The sequence below is a fragment of the Falco peregrinus genome, chromosome W (genome assembly GCF_023634155.1).
Source record: "Falco peregrinus isolate bFalPer1 chromosome W, bFalPer1.pri, whole genome shotgun sequence".
NCBI classification, from domain to species: Eukaryota; Metazoa; Chordata; class Aves; order Falconiformes; family Falconidae; genus Falco; species Falco peregrinus.
This window is the reverse complement of record NC_073743.1, coordinates 483363-490653: the sequence shown is the minus strand read 5'-3', so window position 1 is coordinate 490653 and position 7291 is coordinate 483363.

Below are 7291 nucleotides of genomic sequence, written 5' to 3'. Positions count from 1 at the left end.
AAGATTCCAAAATCTTTCTTCATATGGTACTTCTCACATTTCTAAGCAAAACACTTAATGTGTTCACAATAATCAATTAGGGAAAAATGCATTCATTCGATTTTGAAAATTACTCTCCATAATATCTCTCATTAGCCAATGTTTTATAATTAACTGCTGCTATGAAATACAGGATGCCTCTGCTAATCTTGGGATTAACTGAGTAGCAGTAACTCCTCATCTAAAAGGGTTCTCTAAAGCCTTCATGTTTATATAACCTACCTGAATGCATCTTTCATTTTTTTGCTATGCGACTGGCATTTCCAGAAAACACTGATGAAGATTTCATGCACTGATTCCACACTCAGTGCTGTAAAAAAAAATTTTTAAAAAAATCAATGCATATTATCAGCTCATATTACTAATTCTCTTTAAAATATTTTTATAGCTACACTGACTTAAAGCTTGAAATTAGCAAGACATAACTTTAAACATAAAACTTATAATTAATATAATTTTGTAAAATTTCAAAATGGTACAAAAGGGATGCTTTATAAATCCATCCATTTCCTGCTTGCCTTTGCTTTCAATCAAAAATTTCCAGAAGACTATTACATAAAGCAATCCATTCTGGGAATCAAAACAGAATACAAACAAAAAAACCCAACTACAACCCCTTCAAAAACTTAACTAGGGTGTAAAAAGCAAACTAGATTGGTTGTATGTAATGCTTTAGAGCATTAATCTGCCACTTAACTGTATTCAGCTTAAACACCTAAGATTGGTCACACAACTTTCACGAACCTCAGAGCAATCCTCTACAACAACATCTATTAGATCAGCACAAATTTCCCATCTCTTGTTAGCTGACTCAGCAATATCTACAGTATTATAAAGGAATCAAATAGCAAAAATAGCTGAGCTAAAACCTGTGTGGAGCTCATCTGAAAAGCATATGACAGCACATAGACCGTATCAAACTGTTAGGTGCCGGTTTTTGTTTTTAAAGATGGAAACCACACTCACGCACGCCCATCACTGTAGCTCCTCAAACCCCTTGCGAAAAGCTAGGGGCACAGCCCTCCAGTGTGACCTAGACTGGCCGCCCGCAGCCCGCTGGAAGCCGACACAGGGGCCGGAGGGGAGAGCACAGGGAAAGTTAAGTTTCTCCCTACAGCCGCAGAGACCCCGCGCGTCGCCGGGCGGAGAGCTGGCGAGGCCCGCGCAACGGTAGCCCGCCCAGGGGCGCTGCGGTTGGCAGGTGCGGCGGACAGCCTTCCCCAGCCTCGCGGGGCCGCGCCCTCCGACATGAAAGAGAAGGCAACGGAACAGTGGCTCTGACCTTCCCCGCCCGCCATCCAGGGCGGTGGGTAAAGGCGAGCCGGAACGTGGAACCGCCGCTCCCTGGGGGCAGCAATTGCGACAATGCCTACCCCCACACCACCGTTATCCAGCTGATCTCCCAGAGCCACAGCCCGTCCCCCAACCACGGAGGACCCGTGTAGAAAAAGCAGGTTGTCCGCACCGTGCCCTCCCCTGCTCGACCGGTCTCCACTCACCACCCTAGCACTACACCACAGCACACAGGTTACAGCTTCCTCCTTCCCACCGCACTGCGGACTGAGGCTGCCGCTCCTCTTTAAGCAAGGTCACCCGAAGCGCGACACACCAGCCGCCACTATCGTCCGATCACGCAGCCAATGGCGAGGGCCTGGCCCACCCAGCCCGCACCGCGTCACTTGCTGGGTCGCAGGCGCAAACCATCCAGCGAACGCCGTACAGCTCGAGACTCGAACAGAAACAAAGAACACACTATCTCATCATAAGCTACCTACCAATGGGCCACCGGCTTCTCCTCCTTTTATTTCCTGATTGGGCGGCAAGGTGTGGCTTATTTACATATGCTGATTGACTGACAGGTTATTTGTCCTGAACTGCACACTCGTACTCAGACTCTCTTGCTGCCTACGGGTACCCAGCTCTCCTCATCTCCTTTTGGTAGGTTGGTGCCCAAGTGCTTCTGGGTAAAGTGGGCGGGGTGCATCTATGGTTCACACTGATACTAATCTATGCTGTGTGTCCGTGGTACTGTCTGGATGTGCTTTACAGAGGCGCTAAGAAATACCATAATAATTCACAGCTCTCTTGCTTGTAGAAAGCAGTGGTGCCTCCTAACGTTCAGAACAAAAAAAGTAATATACTTACATTTGTGGCTTTTGGCCAAAGAGGAAACACTTCTTGTGAGGTAGCTATGCATACTCAATTTTTCTTTGCTTATGAAGCATGGGGGGCTCCTTAGTCTCTTTGGGCAAGCATTGCCCACTGTTTCAGGCGTGATACTATTCTTGATTACAATACATTGTTCCAGCTTTGTGTGGCCATTTTACATTTGCCAGGTCTGAACGATTCCACACTAACATGTTTAAATACTGTAAGGATTTTACTGTGGGTGATTTACACTCCAGCTTTTCCAAAACTGCTTCCTGCATGCACCATTTCATTTAGAAATATTTCAAGTAACTCCACGTGGTACTGTGCAGTGAAGTGTTAATGTGATCCTCAAAAGAGGATATGCTGATGAAAAAGGTTTCCTAAGAACTCCACCCAAAGTAGCTGTTGTCAATCATGAAATCATTCATGCCACCTTGTCCCTGAAATCGGGAATAAGAAACTCCTTAACACCAATGTAGCATTAAGAAGCAGGCATTCTTTATTGCAGTGCTGGATGCATGGGGGATCATTCCACCTAACATGCATGGCTTCCTTCTCTCAGGTAGCTCTTTTTGTGCAGTACATATATACATATTCAACAAACTTCCCAGAAAAGACATACATATTCACGAGATTACCCCAGACTAATTATAATAATCACCTTCTCCCTTGCACATACCCAATTGTCCAGAGCAGGGGTCTTTGGTGGTCTTGAGGGTCTGCAAATCCTCCCACTCCTCTATTCAGTTGGCCAGGGTTTTCCTTTGTAGTCCCCATGGTCTCAAACCAGGTCATGTCGGTCTCTTACTCTTTCTTGGCCTGGAATCACTGGCCTTGGGGTGGTTTTCCTTCATCCTCCAGGGCTACCTCTTTGTTAGAACCTTAATTCGTTGCTTGCAAGCATACAAAGATTAGTTTCAAACAAGATGCCTTAACACTAACTGTTCGAACCTGGGATGCATGACTACTTCTAAGTTAAGATTAAACCTTAGCCCTTCTGTAACAACCTCAGTCCTTTAGCATGTAAATATACTTTCCATTCTCATCTTCAATGGGATACATATAAATCCTGACAAGTTATTACTGTTTATCCATCTTCCCTGCTAGCTTCTTTCTTAACACTTATGTTTTCTTGAGTCTCTCACCTTTATTATCTTAAAAGAGTAAAATATTACCAACAAGATTTCTGGAGCAATTTGATAATATGCACAGCAATTGCTATTAATTGCATATGCATATGACTAAGTCAAAGCAAAATAGCAATTTGTACACAGTTGTAACAATTTTGTATAATTGATAAATAATTCAAGATGACCTTTAGTATCTTGCTCTGTTTTCCACACTTTTTCTGTAGCAGGTTTGGGGTTTTTTTAATCTTCTGTGATGGAGCATAATTTGGCAAGTAATAAAAACACTATTTTTATCAATTTCACTTGAAGCAGGAGTCATGATGATTTGTAATTTGCAGTCTGTGCAAGTATATGGCATAATTCTTTTTGCCATCAAAAATTTTCAGCAGCCCTGTGGCCTGCTCAGCTTCACACTGACAGAGGCCATGGGAGCAGCATTGCCCCCACTGCTGCAGAGATAGAAGGCAAAGCTGAGGAAGAATGGTCTGCTGATATTAACAGATGATCACAGGGTTATGTATAAGAGTGATATTGCAAATACTGTGAAAATATTGGCAACTGATAATTTGATTATCTCAAACACATTCCTACTCTTGTTCTAAGCACAATGATTGGTTCGTGTTCAACAGATGAAGTAAGCTGCTTAAATGTGGCTATAGAAGTACACAAATAAAGAAAAGGGAGCAATTTTAGATGACACACAGGTCAGTATATGTTCAGTGCTTCATGGCCCTGCTAAACAGTGTATGCAACAGGGTCAGAACCAGGAGCCTAATGCTAATGAGGAGGCAGGAACTCCTGCTGAAGGTGTGGGGATGGTGTCACCACCCCAAGTGGGCCTGCTGAGGGAGACTCATTCCAATGGTGCCAATAGAAGAGCTGCCTTTAACTTCTACCGGGCAGCCACTCCAATCTTAACCATATCTGAGAAGCAACACTTGTTGCAGACAAGCTCTCCTCTCCTGCTCTGCCTCTCCCTAACCCCTGTTTCGGCTGTCAGGTGCTACCCGAGAGGGAGTGAGGCGCTGCTGGGTGCAGGCCTCCACTGAATAGCCACCTCTGCTGAGGAGAGCTGCGCAGCACGCTGGGGGAAGGGGCGGCCGCCAGCGGCACCCGGGGGAGGCGAGCGGAGAGAGAGTCGGCAGCAGCGCCGCCGCCGTGGGGGAGCGGAATGGCAGGGAGAGCGATAGCGACAGCAATAAGACCGTCGTGGAGGATTCTGTGAGAGAGTGATGTGGGAGGAGTCCCGTAGGAGGAGGTAGTAACGCGGTGTTTCTCTGTGCTGCGCATACCTTTGCTTGCGTGACAGCAGGTGTGGCGCAAGGAGAAGCGAGGGACCGGCCGCTGGGGGAGGCTAACTCCCAGGCTACCCTGAGGTGAAATGAGCCCTTGTCCCGGGCTTGCTGAGCTCTGGGTTTGATCTCAAGAAAACCCCAGCCACACACAGGAACCACACCACATACACACCCCCACATCCCTGAAATCCCATAGTGCAAGCCAGCTCTTCTTGATTATTTTATAAATAGGTATTTTTATTTTTTTAAATCTTTTTTTTTCCTTTTATTTTCTGTTCTGACTAGTTTTGTGTACCCTCAGACTCAGTAGTTCCCAGCTCTACAATTGGCCCCATTGATTTTACACATATCTTGTGGGTCTCTGAGTTTGTGCTGCTGGACCCTCCAGAACATTTTAGCCAGTAGAAGTGAAACATCAGAATCCTACTCAGAGGAAATAAGGAAAACACCAGTAAATAGGATTGCTGCTGATGTTATTTCTCTGCAACTTTAACTTAATGTTATTTTCCTAACATTTTCTCTTGTATTCTTTAAGACATGGCAAAGAATTGAAACTGCCAAGCAGCTGCACGTTTTATTTGTACTCGCTTTGTGGCCTGGTATTGCTTGGAAATATGTAAAGCAGTGATGTACCTCCCTACCTAAGGTTTTCTATATAGAATGACAGTATTGGGGGTATCCTCACAGTTTGAGGGTCCTTTACAGTTGGTGTTAGTGTTAGAAGTGCACTCGCCCAGCATAAGGTTAGCAGTGTCCTGACAGCAGAGGCTAATAAGGGTGCCTTAGGCTGGACTCAACTGCCCTTTGAATTTATAGGAGTAAAAAAAGGAGGATACAACTCTTTCATGCCCCCCTTTTTTTTTAATTACTATTTTGTAAAGGCTGTCTTTTGTTAATAAGGACATAGCTTTAACAACTGAAATAAGAATTAATGAAGGTAGGACAGATTCTTTTTCCAGTATGTGTTGTTTTTTTCTATGAACTGTTGCTGTGGATGTTGCCTGACTCCATGCTGTTTAAACTTAAGTGTTGCATGAAGTTCATTCTTATGAACTGTATGTGCTTTCTTATTAAATACATATTTTTAGCTTGTATTTTATAAAGAAAAATGTTCAGCACATTTTTAACACTTGAAAAATAGGTTTGCTCTTAATTTCTCCATTCTTTCTATGTACTATAACTAAGAATGCCTGGCTTGGGAAGTACTTGAAATATATATAGGTATATCCTTTTTATTTAGATATGAGTATTGTATTTGAACAGAATAAAATAAATGGAATCTATACATGTAATAGTCATATGTAGCTATAGTACCATATAGTATTGAAAAAAGTTTAATATTGTTAATATATCAATTCTTTTTACATTTAAACATGCAGAAGTTGGATAGGGATATTTAGGTGCATTATTAGGAACTACATGACTGTCAATTTGACCTCAGTGTTGGGGAAGTTATGGAGCAGATCATCTTGAGTGCTATCACATAGCACGTACAGGACAACCAGGGGATCAGGCCCAGTCAGCATGGGTTTATGAAAGGCAGGTCCTCCTTGACAAACCTGATCTCCTATTACAAGGAGACCCACTTAGTGGATGAGGGAAAGGCTGTGGATGTTGTCTACCCAGACCTTAGTAAAGCCTTTGAGACTGTCTCCCACAGCATTCTCCTGGAGAAACTGGCTGCTCATGGCTTGGATGGGTGTACTGTTCGCTGGGTAAAAACTGGCTGGGTGGCCATGTCCAAAGAGTTGTAGTAAATGGAGTTAAATGCAATTGGCAGCTGGTCACAAGTGGTGTTTCTCAGGGCTCAGTATTGGGGCCAGTTCTGTTTAATATTTTTATTGATGATCTGGATTAGGGGATTGAGTGCACCCTCAGAAAGTTTGTGATGACACCAAGTTGGATGGGAGTGTTGATCTGCTTGAGGGTAGGAAGGCTCTAGAGAGAGATTTGGACAGGCATGACGGTAACTCTAACACACTCAGGTGTCTGGCCAATGTCCCTGGCATGTGTGAACCTTACAAATCATGAGATAGTGCACACCTGCACTTAGCCTAAATTTAAAAGTTTGCATACACCAGGTGTGTAAACTATTTCTGTTTTTCACTGAGTATAAAGGCAGGCAAGCTCTGGGACTGGGCCGGAAGCCTCTCCTATGGGTGGATGCACAGCGTAGGAATTTTCCCAATTACTGAGAGACTCCTGGCACCTGCTGCAGCAGGGCTTCCCAGCCAAAGTGTGGGCCTGGATGATAAGGTGGTAATTGGTGATGTATCCTTTTCTTAGTCTCTGTAAGGCTTTGCAGTAATGATCTGATGCTTCGCTCCTATTGCTCTTTTATCATATTGTGCATAATAACTAGTACCATTTCCTTTTATCATATTGCATGCTATTTTCCTTTATTATATTGTAATAAAATTGTTCTGGTCTGGGAAAACCCAAGCCGGGGAGATTCAATGTTATACCCGGAGTGAGATGAAGATGCAAACAAGATCAAATGCCGCCAATCAAGGAAGTTTATTAGAACAAAGTGTTCATAAGAAAATAGCGCTAGGAAAGGGAAGGAAGGATAGAAAAGAAGAAAACCTAGCAAGCAGTCGGGACAGAGTTGCAAGAGATAGTCACCACCATGGATCCAGCGGTGTCCCATTGGCCTGTAGTTTCCTTGTCTGTCGG